Below are 18262 nucleotides of genomic sequence, written 5' to 3' on the forward strand. Positions count from 1 at the left end.
CACGCACACGTGTACATATACCCTCGATAAGCTGGTCTAAACCGGTTTGCTGCCCCTTCCCCCCCCCCTCTCTCTTGTAAATTATACAAAGTAATACGCAGCCAAATCGCACAAAAATCATACTAGAGTGGCTGAAAGCAGTTATTTTATATTATACCGTGAATTCTATCTATCTATTGCCAGACGCCATAATCCCGTAAGGGGTGGTCACTTGACTTTGAATTAGTTGTTTTACAGGGAGGGGCACTAACCCTCCACCAACCCACTTGTTGGCATGCAGGGATCACTTATGGTTTGGTTATATGGTTACCACCCAGCATTGTAAATGGTTTCCTGGCTTACAGGAAACCATTTGGCTTGTCACTCAATGTAAAGCCACCTGTAAAGGAAAGAAAAGCAATAAGAAGTGGCAGGAAAGATGGGAGAAATAGGAAGAGAGGAGGGTAAGCACAGAAAAAGAATGATACGAGCTAAGGAAGAAGTAGGCAGCACTACATCAAGTGAGTGGATACTGCTCGCCACCACCTACCACAAAATATTATACTGTGAATTACTGAGATAAAATACAAGTGATTTTGTGATATTTCTGCTACAAAGTGCAAACTGTCCAGCTATGCTAAGAAATGACTCATAACATTATATCATTAAGTTTATTAAAAGTAAGCAGTAATATAAGTTATTCATGAAGTTTTATAAAGTTTGTAATGATTTTCCTCTTATCGCTACTGTTTCGCTAAAGTCTAGCATAAACACTGTGGAATATTGTAGTAAAACCATACGAGGCTGGCTAGAAGTTTTTTATTTATTCATCATCATCATCATCATCTAGACCTCCTTTCCCACCCAAGGGCAGTGTGGGAATAAAAGTACAGTAATAATAATCTATCTATCTATCTATCGCCAGACGCCTCAATCCCATTTGGGGTGGCCACAAACAAATCGCCTCCACGTCGCCCTGTCCCCCGCCATTTCACTGCCCTGCTCCCAACTCACACCCCCCTCTCTCATATTCCTCTCCACCCCATCCCTCCATCTCATCCTCGGCCTCCCCCTCCCTCTTCCCCCCTCCACCTCACTCACATACACTCTCTTCGTCAGTCTTTCACCTTCCATTGTAATTATTGTAATGAGGTAACATGGCAGTAACCCTAGTCCGCAGGGAAAAAAAAAATCTTGTGGTTTGGAGGAAATTTCTACCTCACTGGGGTCTTTCCGGTGTCAGACGATCAAAACACCTTGTATTCTCTCAAATCATTCTCCGGGCTTGGAGTCCATACGGACATACAGTTTGTTGCCAAAGATAAAAGAAAGACTGAAGTTTGTCTGACAAAACTACTGTATTAGCCCTTAAGATTAAGGATAAGTGGGATAAAACACGAGTTGAAAACACACAATTTTTTTCGCATTTCTCCTCGTTCAGCTGCAGCCAAAGGGTAAAGGCCTCTGCAGCAGCAATGATTAGGCAGATCTGCATTATGGAGAGCTCTCCCGGTATTTCTGGTGTTGCTGGCATCGGTGTAACCTCCTCTTGTCTCACCTCCTGTAATGCATCCTCGACAGATGCTGCAGTAATCACATCTACTGCTGTGGTGGCTTCGCCAGCATTGTTAATTTGAGATGCTGTGGATATTAAGAGACAGCTCGCACTATTTGATCACACGCTAATTGGGACCTAGAAGTATATATCCGTACACACACACACACACACACACACACACACACACATACTGACCCCTTGGTTATCAAAGTTTTCAGTATCACTGCTAGATGAAAATCTGCACTCCTCCCACATTGCAAATTTTTTGGCTAAAATAATCTTTCTGACAACAATGAACATGCAAAATATGTGGTTTCTGATGGCTTTGAGGGATTCAAAGGCGAGGCTCTACTCAAGGTGGTAGAGACCACTTACTCTCCAACATGTTGCCTCAGAACCCTTTACCTCTAGCCCATCTCAGGTCTGTATGTGATACATGCTTCTTCCTTCTCATGACTTTTTCATCATTTTCTGTTAACCTAATTATGTATTTATGCCTAAATTAATTAAACTGGCTGAAGAGTGTGATTGTAAATCTGTACAAGGGGAAGGATGTTGCCCTGGAAAGAGGAAATTACAGAGACATAAAACTTTTGGACCAGATAATGAAGGTCGTCGTGAGAGTTCTAGAAGGTACAATTAGAGAAAAAGGGAACACTGATGAGATGCAGTTTGGGTTTATGTAATACAAAGGGACCACTGATGCCATATTCACTGTTTGACAGCTTCAGGAAAAATATTTAGGAAAGAAAAGAGATCTGCACTTTGTTTTTGTTGATTCAGAGAAGGCCTTTGACAGAGTCCCAAGGGAGGTGACGAAGTGGGCAATGAGAAAACTTGGGATCGAGGAGTGACTGGTTTGAGTGGTTATGGCTAAGTATGTGGGTGCTCATACCCAGGTAAGAGTGAATGTAGATTAGAGTGATGAATTTTCCATGAATGTTGGTGTGCATAAGGGGTCAGTCTTGAGTCCCTTGTTGTTATCATGGTGCTTGAAGCCCTCTTGCATGACTTCAGAAATGGACTCTTGTGGGAGATGTTGTGTGCCGATGATTTGGTGTTGACTGCAGAGAATGAAAGGGAGGCGAAGGAAAGATTTAGGAAGTGGAAAGATGGTATAGCGCACAAGGGTTTCAGAGTAAATGCAGATAAAACAAATGTGATGGTATCTAGGGTTGGTGGCAGTACTGTCAAACAAGAGGGGTAGTGGCCATGTGCAGTTTCCCACAAGGGTATTGGAAATAATTCCATCTTGTGCAGTGTTTGTCATAAAATGGTGCATATGAAATATATAAGAATATCTATGAAAGAAAAGTGCACTGTACTTTGTTTTTGTTGATTTGGAGATGGTCTTTGACAGGGTCCCTAGAGAGGTGGTGAAGTGGGCAACGAGAAAGCTAGGGATCAACGATTGGCTGGTTATTGCAATGTATGTGAGTGTTAGCACCCAGGTAAGGAAGAAGGGAGATTTGAGTGATGAGATTTCTGTGAACGTTAGTGTGCATCAGGAGTCAGTTTTCAGCTCCTTGTTGTTATCGTGGTACTTGAAGCCCTCTCACATGACTTTAGAAATGATGCTGTATGCTGATGATTTGTTGATTGCACAGAATGAAAGGGAGATGGAGGAAAGATTTAGGAAGTGGAGAGATGGTATGGGGCACAAGGGTTTAAGAGTAAATGCAGATAAAATAAGTGATGGTATCTAGGGCTGGTGGTGGTACTGTCAAAGAGGAGGAGGAGTGGCAAAGTGCAGTTTGCCAAAAGGATGTGGGAAGTAATTCCATCTTGTGCAGTGTCTGCGATAAGTGGGTGCATAACAGATGTAGTGGTACTAGAGGTAGATAGAGAGATAATGCTGATTTCACGTGAGAGGTGTGTTGGGGAGAGCAGGTGGAGATTGTCAGGTGTGAAAGGATTGAACCTGAGTTTCATTAGTGTGTGGAGGAGTTCTGTTATTTGGGAGACATGTTATGTACTGGAGGTGGGGGTGGTGCAGGCCCTGTGGCTTGAGTGAGGAATGATTGGAAGAACTTCAGGGAGCTGTTGCCTCTCATGACACTAAGAGGGTTCTTCCTACATGCTAAGGGATTATTGTAGGCAGCATGTGTTAGGAGTGTAATTCTGTATGGCAGTGAGACCTAGGAAGTAAAGGAAGAGGATATTCACTGGCTCAAGAGTACAGATATGACAATTATTACGCAGATATGCATTGCATCCCTGAGTGCGAGGCCTAGAGGAGGCTAGGTTTACGATGTGAGAGTTGTGAGGTAGGATGGGACTGGGGTGTATTAGTGCTGTGATGAGAGGAAGATTGAGATTGTTTGGACATGTGGAAAAGATGAGGGATGATAATTGGGTGCGGAACGTGAGAAGTGTTAACGTTAGGGGTGGGGCTGCGAGAGGCAGACCAAAAGTCCTGGGATGAGGTCACTGGGTGTGACCTCAGAGATAGAACACTGAATAGCGAAGCTGCCAGAGATCGAGCAGCATCGAGAGATGCCATTAGGTGACCAAGGCCAACACAGGCAAGCATGTTGAAGCCTTCAAAAATGAAATTAACAAAATGATAAGAGATGTAGTAGTATCAGAGGTAGAGTGTGAGATAATGTTCATTTCATGTGAGCCATGTGTCAGGAAGAGCATGTGGAGATTGTCAGGTGTGAATAAATTGATCTCACTGGTGAGTCTCTCAAATGTGTGGATGAGTTTTGTTATGTGGGAGACATGGTATATGCTGGAGGTAGGGCTATAGTGAGGAGTGGCTGGAACTCAGGGAGCTGTTGCCTCTCCAGACACTGAAAGGGCTCTTCCTCTGCCCTAAGGGATCTTTGTATGTGGCATGTGTTGGCAGTGTAATGCTGTATGGACCTGGACAAAAAAGGACAAGGATATCTGCAAGCTCAAACATACAGAAATGACAATGATTAGGTGGATGTGCAGTGCATCCTTGAATGAGAGGCCTGGGGGGCTAGGTTTACATTGGACGAGTTAAGAGGTTGGATGGGACTGGAGTGTATTGGTGCTGTGATGTTTTGGGCATGTGGAGAGTACGGTGGATGATAAATGAGTGCAGAAAGTAAGAGCTGTTAACGTTTGGGGTAGGGCTGAGAGAAGCTGACCAAAAAAGACCCAGGACGAGGTCATTGAGCGGTATCTATGGGATAAGAGACTGAAACTGGGAGGCTGCCAGAGATCGAGCAGCAAGGAAGGTCGCCATTAGCTGACCAAAGTCGATGCATGCAAACATGTTAGAGCCTTTATAAACAAAACAAATACCATAATTACAGTGGCAAGTTTGTGAATCCCTACAAATTATTATATGGTACAGACAGCACTTAGGGATGTTTCCCAGTAATAATTTCTCAAGGGCGAGTGATGTAACCATTGCCTCCAGTAATTATGCCTTTATTTCTAATAACTGAACAAGTTGCACATTTCATTACCACATGGTCTGTGATGGTAAGCAGACTGCTGAGTTATTGCATACTGCTGTAATTCCTGTTGCTTAACCCTGGTACACAGGGATGGCCTGACTTGGGGGGGGGGGTCAACCACCCAATGTTTGTTTCTGAGTTGATTAAAAAATTACCGAGTTGGTCAAATATGGACAGTGGCCGTTCACCCCCCCCCCCTTAAAAGGAGAGGTCTCATAGAGGACAAAATATTTTTTTACATAAGTTTTCCTTTTGATATATATAGTCAGGGGACAAAATACAAAATACCCTAGTTTCCCTCCTATCAGGAGAATAGTCTAAGCCAAAATCAAGTACCATATCAATTAAGGTGCCTTGACCTGGATCCCCTTCACCCACAGAATGGTGGCAAGGGGGGTGGGGGGGGGTCATGGCAATTTTATATGCACTCCTGTTAATGGTCTGGTCAAAAATTACTCCAAATGTCATGACTGGGTGAATAAGCTTAATCAGACTACTAAATAATTTACATGGTGTCTACTTTCTTGTCAACAAAAATTCAGGCTCTGAGTTGGTCAAAAGTTCACACAGTTGGTTAAAAAAAAAAAAAAAAAAGACAAGTTGCTTTTCCAACAAATGAAGTAAGGTATATTGTGAAGTACAATGAATATTCACAGTTAAATCATCAGGGTGCATTTATTGTGTGTGTGTGTGTGTGTGTGTGTGTGTGTGTGTGTGTATATATATACAGTAGAACCTCTTTAGTCCGGACCCCTTTAATCCGGATCTCTGTTAATCCGGACAAAATTTAAAAATAATAAGCTCCAAAAATATGTTGAAAGTAATTCTAAAGTCATTTTCAGTATCGGCGTGGAAAGCGATCGTCATTCGTTTAGTCTCAGATCACGCTAGGTCGCTACATGGGCGCCTGTTTAAACACGCGCTAGCATTCGTTCCATCAACTAGTTCACCAACCATTTATATTTTTACACTGTATTTCAAAAGTTAATCCTCCTTACCATGCCCCTTAATGCAAGTGTAGCTTCTGCAATGAATAAAGGTGTTAAAAGGAGGAGTTTGCTTACACAAAAATGGGTCAGAATATTCTGCAGCGTTTAGTGATTACTGTAGGTTATTTTTTGTACTTAAATGTGCTTTACTTGTACATCAAACATTAGCTTCTTGCCCACATGGGTATTATCAATATGCCAAAGATGACAATGTATTTTTTGCCTACATAAGTTTTATTTTTATTCCAAATATTACAGTTAATTAATTAATTTATTTTTTTGCCTACACGGGCCTTAGTCACTTACTACAATTTAAAATGTAGGCTAGTTTCTTGTCATGGCCTTACTTGTAAATTATGCAATACAAAACTATCTTACATGATTAGTTTTGTTATTTTAGTACCGGTATCCTTTCATCTTTTGCAGTTACGTAGGGTTGACATATGCCACATATGTTAATAATTAACAAACATACCATATGTAGACAGAGTTTGGTATGAACTGAAGATTACCCTGATGGTCCGGACAATCTGCTAATTCGGACAACCCTTCCCCCCATATAGTCCGAATGAGAGAGGTTCTACTGTATATATATATATATATATATATATATATATATATATATCCTAGGACTATTTTTTATTCTTAAAATAGCAGGAGAAGTAATATATCTAAGTTGGTCAAATATCGAGTTGGTCAAATAAGGGAAAAGTTGGTCAAATAAGGGACGAGTTGGTCAGATAAGGGAAAAGTTGGTCAAAGAAGGGGCGAGTTGGTCAAACAAGGGGTGAGTTGGCAAAATATATATATATATACACCTAGGTCCCAATTAACGCGCCTTTATGGTTGATGTGCGAGAACGCACTATTTGATATCGCACTAATTGAAACATAACTTATGGGGAAAAATTCATTTGGTGGATAAGTGACTCCAACTTCAGGGGTTAAACTTTTAAATACTGAGTTACCCTAGTACTAAATAATAGTATACGTACATACATGCACACGTATACACACACCCTCGATGAGCTGGTCTAAATCAGTTTGCTGCCCTCCTACTCTCTCAATCTCTCTCATAAATAATACGAAGCAATATGCACACAAATCGCACTAAAATCATACTAGAGTGGCAGAAAGTGTTATTTTATATTATACTGTGAATTACTGTGATAAAATACAAGTGGTTCAGTGATATTTTTGCTGTAAGAAGTCATATGCTAAGAGCATTAGCAAGTGAACATTTTTGCTGTTGCAAACTGTGCAGCTATTCTATTAAATAACTCATGACATAATATCAATAAGTTTGATAAAAGTAAGTGGTAATAAAAGTCATTCATGAAGTTTTATAAAGTTTGTAATGATTTTCCTCTTAACACTAGTTTCGCTAAAGTCTAGCATAAACATTGGATTATCGTAATAAAACCATAAGAGACTGGCTAGAAGTGTTTTTTTGTTTTATTCATTATTATTATTGTAATTATTGTGAAGAGGTAACGTGGCAGGAATCCTAATTTGTACGGAAAAAAATCTTGTGGTTTCGTGGAAATATCCACCTCACTGGGGTCTTACTGGTGTCAGACGATCACGACACAACTTGTATTCTTTCATATCGTTCTCCGGGCTTGGAGTGCATACGGACATGCAGTTTGTTGCAAACGATAGTAGAAAGATTGAAGTTTGGCTGACAAGAATATTAGCTCTTAAGATTAACGATAAGTGGGATAAAAAACGAGTTGAAAACACATCATTTTTTCCCCATTTCTCCTCACTGACCTGCAGCCAAAGGGTTAAGGCGTCTGCAGCAGCCAACATTCGGCTGATCTGCATTATGGAGAGCTCTCCTGGTGTTTCTGGTGTTGCCTGCATCAGTGTAACTTCCTCTTGTCTCATGTCCTGTATTGCATCTTTGATAGATGCTGCAGTAATCACATCTTCTGAGGTGACTGCACCAGCATTGTTAATTTGAGACGTTATGAATATTAAGAGACAGCTCGCACTATTTGGGAATCGCATTATTTGATCATGCAATAACTGGGACCCTGGTGTGTGTACAGTATATATATATATATATATATATATATATATATACTGTATATGTATATATATATATATAAATCTATCTATCTATATATATATATATATATATATATATATATATATATATAGATAGATAGATAGATATAGATAGATAGATATAGATATATATATATATATAAAGATATAGATAGATAGATAGATAGATAGATAGATATAGATAGATAGATATATATATAGATAGATAGATAGATAGATATATATAGATAGATATATAGATATAGATAGATAGATAGATATCTATATATATATATATATATATATATATATATATATGTATATATATATATATATATATATATAGATAGATATATATATATATATATATATATATATATATATATATATATATATATATACAGAACCCTCATGTCCAACACGCGTTTGTCCAGCACGATTCACGTCCAGCACGGAGAGCAAAAAATTAGAATGATTTAACATGATTTAATTAGTGTAACACGGGTGCGTTAGCATAACACGGACAGAGCTCTGAGAAGTGGGCGAAATCCGCAGAGTTCGCCTCTGGCACAATCACCCCCGGTCCACGGTCATACTGGAAGTTCCCGTGATGTTGACAGCCAATCAAAACTTCCAATCAAGTACCCTCCCCCGACCGCTATCGTGACACAATCGTGATGTCGCCTAATTAAAAACACTTCTGCTCTCACGTGATGTTTTGTTTAAATTTCTCCCGCCACAGCGCTACTCAGTCGCATAATTCGCATTGGACAGTGCTTTTTTCTCGCTGCATTTTCAGCCCTTGCTGCTGCATTTTCAGCCCTTGCTGCTGCATTTTCAGCCCTTGCTACTGCATTTTACCCTGCTCACGATGCCCAGGAAGCCTTCTGAGAACCCCAAGAAGTGGGAGCACCTCCTCCTGGCCACCAAGCTAGAAATCATCGAGAAGAAGAAGAAAGGGGAGAGGAATTTCGAAGGATTTATGAGGGAGGTTGAGGAGAAGCAGCAGCCATTACCCGCTAGTGACGCCAGCAGCCATCCCAGTAGAACTACCTACAGCCTCGGATACGACCTTCCATTCCCAGCAAGCCCACCAGCACTATTCTAAAAGGTTAGTTATCATTCACAGTACAGTGCCATTTATTATAATTACAGTAGTACCAGTATATGTACAGGTGTATGGTAGATATTTAGGGTGACTTTTCCTACGATTGCTGACATTATTCATTTTTCCCCATGAGCGCTGTTGTTTGTCCAACACGTTTTTGGTACAACATGGGACCCATGCATGACAATATTACCATGTTGGCCGCGAGGGTACTATATATATAGATATATATATATATATATATATATATATATATAGTAAAAGTCCTATTATTCGGCAGCTGATTGTTCGGTAGATCCGACATTTCGGCAGTTTTGAAAAATAGTCCCATTTACGAAAATCTTTGATTGTTCGACAGATGTCCAGAATCATCTCGGCAGTCTAGGAAGTGTTATCTGTGACCTGTAGGCCTAATGATTCATTACACTTCTGTATGCTTACTAATTTCTATATTTTTATTCAGATTCAGGTATAGTACTGTACTGATTACAATATTGCACTGTATCATACAGTACAGTAACCACCCACACCAAATTAGCGAGGGTTACGTTCCAAGACCCCTCACTAATTCTTGAAATTCTTTCATTCTTGATGCCTTCCTTAAAATGACACTTACTGGTATTTGCGTAGCCCATGAACCAATGACACTGTAATGCATTACCCATAAATAAATGTTGCTTGTTAAATCAGTTTCCCCGTTGTTTTTAGCTGTACGGCTGTGACTGCTCTAGTGTTTTTATTCCTCAGCATTACCTAACAGCCATACCACGTTGAGTACACCGCTTCCCGTCCGATCAGCGAAGTTAAGCAACGTTGGGTCTGGTTAGTACTTGGATGGGTGACCGCCTGGGAACACCAGATGCTGTTGGCATCCCTACGTGTCAAGTGGGGTTGGTGGAGGATTAGTGCCCCTCCCTGTAAAACAATTAACTCTAAGCCCTTGGCCACCCCGTGTGGGATACATGGCGTCTGGCAATGAATGAATGAATGAATAATGGTGGAAGGGACTGTCCTCTTTAACAAAACCTAACCTAACCAAGTTTAACAGTACCTAATAATTTAACCAAACCTAACCTAACCTAAAGTCAGAAAAATATTTAAAAATAAACTAAAGGAATATGAATTGCTAAGGTCTCTCTGATGAAAGTTAAACGTACATTTAGCACTCATTCTTCTGTTCGTTTTTGTGTTTAACGTGAAAGAGAGCGTATTGATGCAAACCCCTTAATAACCTCCGGCACTGAACAACCCTTTACAGTACCGATGTCAGTGATGTTAAGTTAGTGTGAGCTATAAAGAAAACTGAACAATTATGGGGAGGGAACGAAGGTCACTGGTATGTTTACACGACTCTACACTACGATTCCAAGCAGTCAGGCGGCCGGTTAATCTCAGATGTTTTTGCCCTGTTGATAAATGCACCGTAACACTATCAATCTTTCCGTGAATCATAGCGAATCATAGCATGGTTTTAGGAAGCTAAATAACACATTGCTAGGTGAGCCACATGATTATCTTCACATCTTTATGAAAAATAAATTGATTTCAGAAGAATGGAAGAACTTTACTCAACGTACTCAGAGAGGGATTAAATTTCTTCCATTTTCTTACAAGATGTGAAGATAATCGTCTGGAGCACCTAGAAATGTGTTATTTAGCTTCCTAAACCCATGCTATGATTCGCTACGATTCACGGAATTGATAAAGTTACAGTGCATTTACCAAATGGGCGACAACATCTGAGATTAACCGACCCCCTGACCGCTTGGAATCGTAGCGTAGAGTCGTGTAAACATACCAGTGACCTTCGTTCCATTCCCATAATTGTTCACAGTTTTTTCATGGCTCACTAACTCGACATCACTGACATCAGTACTGTAATGGGTTGTTCAATGCCGGAGGTTATTAAGGGGTTCATGGAATACATTACTGTTTCCATCAATACTCTACCTTTCACATGTAAACCAAAAAATGAACAAAAGAGTGAGAGCTAAATGTAAGTTTAACTTTCATCAGAAAGACCTTACCAATTCATATTCCTTCACTTTATTTTATGCAATTTTCCGACTATTTTATTTTGTTCGGAAAAAGTACTGTACAGTGCTCGTCAGAAGTATCGAGCGCCCTGCGTCCCTCCTAAGAAACAAACCTTTCAACATTGAAAAAACATATAAATAATGCATTTTATTTACCTTTAGTGCTTCGTAGGGTAGCCTTTACGCTTCTTCACGGACCTGAGATGTCTTGGAAGTGAAAGGGTGAGGCTCCTGAGGTGCTGGAGGGGTATTTTGTCCCAGGAGTCACGAATGGCGGCGTCCAGCTTAGGCAGAGAGCTCACATCCTTCCCTTGGAGACTCTTCTTTACAAGGTACCAGAGGTTTTCAATCGGATTGAGGTTTGGGCTATTTCCTGGCCAGTCTTTCATGAATGATACCTCGCAGTCATGAAGCCAACTGGTGACCAATTTGGCCTTATGAGCAGGTGCACCGTCCTGCTGAAACACTCGTGCACCTGTTAGGTCGAAGGAGTCTGGTAAATGATAACACAGTAGCTCCAGGTAAACATCCTGATTCACTCTGAGGTTCTTTGGAAGTACAACAAGCTTCCCCAAACCATTCCCTGAGAAACAACCCCATACCATGAGTGAATCAGGATGTTTAACGGTGCTTTCCACATACCGTGGGTCAAGTGGTTCACTACCTTTGCGCTGGTACACACGTGCTCCTCTGTTACAGGTGACACTAAACGTTGCCTCATCAGACCACAACACAGACAACCATTGCTCCTCATCCCAGTTAAGATATTTATTAGTAAAGGCAAGCCTACGAAGTCACTGGTTTTTGGTGAGAAGAGGCTTCTTCACAGGCCTGTGACTTGTGTAACCAAGTTCATGGACCCTACGAGACACTGTTCTCACAGACACCTCACCAAAAACTTCTGGGTTGCTCTCCTTTATTTTCCTTGCACTCACACAAGGATTAAACTCCACTGCACGTTTTAAAACATTAACAGACCTTGGGGAAGTTTTCCTAGGCCTACCAGACCGCAGTTTCTTTGTGGGAACTTCACTGCTGTTTTCCACTCGAAACCGGGCGCACCACCGATGCACTGTAGATCGAGCCACACCAACCAATTCACTAATTTCCTTTGTCTGGTGGCCTGCCTCCTTTAGAGCAATGATCTGGGATATGATTTCACTCGATAGTTCACGGGTAGGTGCCATAACAAGGTGGCGAAAGTCAAAAAACTGCGGAACACTCGGTAAAAAACGGCGCAAAAAGAGAGGGAGACGCGGCGGAGTTCCTCTCTCTCAGGCAGCCCGTGGGCAACTGAGGCGGGAACCAACCAGCACGTCGGAAGGCCTCAGGCTACCGTGACGTCATGCTAGCACCGCAAACTTGTGGCTCAATTTTTACCCCCCAAAATGGGTGATTCTTTTTTGGCCATAAGTATTGCGCGCCCGGTGGTAGGCACTCGATAATTTTGACGAGCACTGTATACAGTACTCCAAACATATTTGTAATAAGTAGTGATGAGTTCACCAATACATGTGATGTACTGAGCTGGTAGGTAATATTCCGTATCATTTCGGCCATCCAGGAAGTGTTATCTGAATTGTAAGCCTACTGTGTCATTACACTTGTTCACTAATTTATATATATACAGTAACCCCTCCAATATCCGGATCAATAGAGCCATAGGCAGGTCCGGATAGTGGTCCTGTCCGGATATTGGGCCCCAGCTTATGGACTAGTACTTACGGACCCTAACTCTGAAAAACACCTATACAACTCCCTCTGGACATGCATAGCACCTATTTAAGACCCAAATCACACCAATAAGGGACATAAAAGACTGAAATAAATGCAAAAGAACCATAAAATGAGGTTTTAGAGGTGAGTTTATACAATATTAAACATTCTGGGTACTTACAAGTCCCTTGGTCTTGGACTGGTTTGAACCGCCAGTTTGCAGTCCACAGTTAATCCTTTGCACTCTAAATTCTAATTTCTTAACACTGCACAACACTTTAAATTCCTGTGTGTTCTAGTGGCAAGGTATTGCAGTTTATTCACTGTTTATTCACAAAAAACAAGCACCTGTGGCTTGCACTGTTATGAGTATCTGCTCTCCATCGGAGTTAAGCTGTGACTGTTGATGTTGGTGGGGTAACAGAGTTGCCAGATCGCAACAGCCACATTACCAATCTCCTCAACTTTCATTGTCAAATATAACTTTTCATTACCAATTTCGTAAAGCTAGCATATATTCTTCAGTAATTATATATACAAGTGGAAATACATGTAATCACTCTCCTTATAACTAACACCATGTTGATTATTTTCACACTATGTAGGGTAGCAGATTAATCAGAGAGAGCAAACAATCCACCATCTCCATCCTGTGTATCCTCATACATATGAAAAATCCATTTGGTAATGCATTATTCTAATGCATTACCAAACGAATTTTTCATTACCAAATTGGCCCACACTTGGTAATGAAAAATACCAAATGGCAACCTGACAGGGGAGGGGGGAGGGGGAGGAAGGAAGGGGTGAAGGGACCATGGTGTAACAGCTGTTTGGCGCAAGGCGGGAATTTCAAATTATGGGAGGGAAAAAAGTCAGATTTTTTTCGAATTTTTTGCAGTTTTTGGCCCATTTTGGGAATATTGGATCCCAGGAGGATTATGTCCGGTTAGTGGGGATGTTCGGATATTGGGCGTTCGGATATTAGAGGGATTACTGTATTTCAGATTCAGGTGTAGTACTATATTGATTGCAGTATTGTACAGTATACAGTACTCTCTCCAAACACAGTTGTAATACCATAAGTGGTGATGACAGTGTTCACCAATATATTTAAGGTACTGAGTGGGTAGGTTTTTTATTATTCGGCAAATCTAATTTCTCGGCATCATCCCGGTCCCATAGATGCCGAATAATGGGACTTTTACTGTATGTATATATATATATATATATGTATATATATATATATATATATATATATATATATATATATATACTGTATATATATGTACATACATTTATATATATATATATATATATATATATATATATACAGGTAAGCCCTTAATTCACGCGAACTTTTTTCACACGATTTCGGTTATCCACGAATTTTTCGTACGATAATTAAAACAAAATTATAGTATTCAAATAAATAATTTTAATATACACGAGAAATAAATAAAATATAAAAATGCCTACCTGCTGCCCGTGTGCATACATATATGTATATGTGTGTGTGTGTGTGTGGGAGGTCGGTCTACCAATGCACCACACAGTCAGTTTGAATCCGACGGTCGAACCATGCGTGACTTGTGAATCGTTATTTGTGGCTTATTTTTCAGCCTTCCAGTGATTGCTTGACTTGTCTGCCAACATGGGGCCTAAGTGTAGTGCTAGTGATGCATGTGGTAACACACCAAAACGGACTGTAACGTGATGTTGCTGACAGAAAGTTGTGTTGGACAAACTTAAGGGAGGAATGTAGGCGACAATTCTCCATCAGGACGATTCCCCGTCATTTATTTACATACCAGTTTATTTAGCAAGTACAGTACACTAGTTTTTTACTTATATGAGTTATAAAATCCCCCTGAAGGATGGAGGAGAGGACAGGGCAGACACCCGAGAGCAGCACTACACTGAGTGAGTGGATGGTGAGCGCCCCCACCTACCTAATATATATATATATATATATATATATATATAATCATCATGATCCAATCCTAGGCTGCCCCATGAGAAGCGTAGGAGCCTGGGGCTAGGCAAGTTGGTCCTGACATTGAAGATGAGAGTGACCAGCCTCACTCATCCCAGAATGGCATTACATGAGCAATAACTCAAACCACCCCTTGGATATGCTGTAAACCTTCACCGGTTCAATCCGACTGGAGTGCCGCAATTACTCACTAAACCACCAGGCGCCATAATTTCGTTATATGGTTACCACCCAGCGTAGTAAATGGTTTCCTAGTGTACAGGAAACCATTCGGCTTGTCACTCAGTGTAGAGTCACCCACAGGCAGAAGGGACAGGAAAGAATGAAGGGAAGACAGACAAAAGAGGGAGTGTAAAGTCACCTGTGGGCAGAAGGATGACGAAAGAATGAAGTGAAGACAGAAGACGAAGGAAGGAAAGAAGGAAGGAGAGGAAAGGGCAAACACTTGAAAGCAGCACTACATCGAGTGAGTGGATATGTGTGTGTACATATATATATATATATATATATATACAGTAGAACCTCAATTATCCGGGAGCCACGGGGAATTCAAAATGCTGGAAAAACGATTTTTCCAAATTATTGATGAACACCTATTTCCTGCTGTCTTACACTGTACACTATAGAAGTAGCGTGACTTGCATATACAGTAATAATACAACATATGTAATAATTAATGTAATAATACATAAAATTAATGTAACATGTGTATATGTATAGCATACAATGTACAATAATCGAGTAATGTGAAGTGTGTGCTCACCCATGACTCATCGATGCTCCAGTGGGCTGCAGTAATCCACCTCCCAGCCCACCCAAAAGCCACTAAACCTCTACTGTAATAATTTTACTAAATGTCAAATACAACTGTATAATGTATAATAAACTTATGCATACTGAACTAGTACTGGAAAAATTAAATGTTAACCACTGCTAAAATTATTGAATCCTTCAATGTACATTATTTTTTTGTCATTTTTTTCATGTTCCTTTTTTTTTTTTCTTTTTAACTGTATATACTGTACATGATCACTAATCATCATCACTTATCATCCACATCACATTCAGATTCAGAGGGAGGGCTGGGTGGGGGAAGCAGAGTCGTGGGTGATGCAGGCTTATCAACCCAAGTGGATAGGCTGCCTGGGGGTTGAACAGGCCTGATGGGGGAGACTGAGGGAGCAGCCGTTTTTGCTGGAGTACTTGCTGGTGTGGACGTTGATGCATCACTATCTGGGAACCCCACAATGAACAGGAGGATAAGAGTGAAATGTTTGCTGTTTTTGCTAGTTTGCCCCTCGTGAAAAACTCCCTGATGTCTGACTGTTTGACTGCTACACGACGGCGATTTTGGAAATCATCATAATGGCTACGAAAATAATGCAGTTCATTAGCTGTACAGGCTGGATTTCTCTCCATGAATCGGATGATCTTTTGAGACGATTCATCAGCATCTTTCCATGAACATACTCCTTCCTCCTCTTCCTCACTGCTTGACTCCACCTCTTCCACATCTTTCTTTTCAGGCAAAAGAACACTGTTGATGATTTCCTGGTCAGACAGAACTTTTTCTGCTGAGGTTTCTTTATCTGCATCTAGCCATTTCTGTAGTTCAGCAGGTTCAAGTTGGCGGAATGGATGTAACCTAGGAGCTTCGGCAATAATATCCTCAATCGTCTGATGCTCAGGCTCTTCCTCCCTCTCGTCAGGTTGCAAGGCTATGGCTTCAATATCTGGCCACACTTCCCTCCACATCTTAACTAGAGTTGTCTTGGGAATTTTCTTCCAAGAATCAACCAGGGCAAAAACACACTCCTTCAAGTTCAAAGATTTTTGGAATTCCAGCATACCACCAGTGAAATTCACACATTTGCGGGAATAGATTTTCCTGTAGTTGGATTTTACTGCCCAGATTACGCCCTGGTCCTGTGGCTGAATTAATGAAGTGATGTTAGGGGGTAGATACATAGCCATAATGTTCCTGTTAACCAGCTTGTTTGCCCCAGGATGGGCCCGACAATTATCGAGGAACAGAATGACCTCTGAATCCTCACAAAGTCCTCTTTCCCTCAGGTGCTGTTTGACTTGGGACACAAAATGATGGTGAAACCAATTAGTGAATATGTATCTTGTCATCCAAGCACTTGTTTGGGACTCATAATCAACAGGGAGATGGACCAGTCCCTTAAAAGCTCGGGGTGATGTATACTTCCCAATCGCCAGAGGCCTAAGTTTCTGCATGCCTGCAGCATTAGAACACAGCAGGACATTCACTCTCTCGTTATTTTTCTTAAATCCAGAGGCTACTTTTTTAAATGGCCCTGCCAACGTTTTCTCAGGTATCATGCGACAAAAGAGGGAAGTCTCGTCAGCGTTGTAACAAAGTTCGGGATCGAGGTTGTGCTCCACTAGCAATTCACAAAATTTCTCTTTGAAATCCTCAGCTGCACTCTTATCAGCCGACCTTTTTTCACCACAAATCTTGAGCTTCCTAATGCCGTGGCGTTTCATAAAATGATGTAGCCAACTTAGGGTGAAAGCACATGGCTCTTTTATCCCCATTTGTTCATAAAAATCATGTGCCTTTTCCATGAGGAGAGGTCCAGTGATGGCACAACCTTCCACTCTTTTCCCCCGAAACCAATTGTATAGCACAGTATCCAACTCTTCAAACTTTGCTGTCTTAAGTGTTCGTCTGTTTTCTTTAATTTGAGCAACCAGACTGTGTAACACATTTCAAAAGCTTGTCTTTTTGCTTGTGTATGTCATAAATAGTACTGGTCCCGACGTTGTACTCACGTGTCAAATCACTCGTGAGGGCACCTTTCTCCAGTCTCTTACAGATGTCTATTTTCCATTTCAGCGTCGGTACCACTCTCTTATGCTTGGGCGTACTCTTATCGGTAGGTATACCAGGAGCCATGGCTGAAATTCCACCAAATATTACGGAAAATTGTGATAAAACAACGGTGTGTTGCAGTGTTTACACCGTTAACCCTCAAAACAATGGTGGGGACTGCGGTTATGCGCTCTGGTGGCAAAGGAGTGAAAACATTCGGGCAAGATGGTTGTGCGGTGAATTGGAAATGCCGGTTAGGTCCTGAATTTTCCACGGTTGATCAACCTCGGAATTTTTATTTAAACTGTCTGGTTTAGCGCCAACACCAGTTTACTGGCTTGTGGATAACTGAGGTTCTACTGTATACAGTAATACCTCGATATACGATACCCCTAGATGAGATACCCCGGCTTAACAACGGGGGTAGAAATCGCATCATACCCTGCCTAACAATGGCCATACCCCAGTTTAAAGATGGGTTTTTATTTTTCTTACCAGTTTTGATGATATTTTAGACTAACATTGTGTGTTTAGGTTGATTTATAAACTGCTTTTA

General features: G+C 40.9%; 1 protein-coding gene and 1 non-coding gene across 3 annotated transcripts in view; one reads left to right on the forward strand and one right to left on the reverse strand.

Annotated features, from left to right (window-relative positions):
• Positions 1-18262, reverse strand: part of Rad23 (UV excision repair protein Rad23) — a 139276-nt gene that overhangs the window by 81379 nt on the left and 39635 nt on the right. The gene's annotated exons all lie outside the window — the stretch shown is intronic.
• Positions 9872-9990, forward strand: LOC145393223 (5S ribosomal RNA). The gene has a single exon (XR_013896175.1). It is a non-coding gene; the product is annotated as a 5S ribosomal RNA (ribosomal RNA).

This window comes from Coenobita brevimanus, chromosome 23, assembly GCF_032717465.1.
Source record: "Coenobita brevimanus isolate Jiangsu-jjx chromosome 23, ASM3271746v2, whole genome shotgun sequence".
Taxonomy (NCBI): Eukaryota; Metazoa; Arthropoda; class Malacostraca; order Decapoda; family Coenobitidae; genus Coenobita; species Coenobita brevimanus.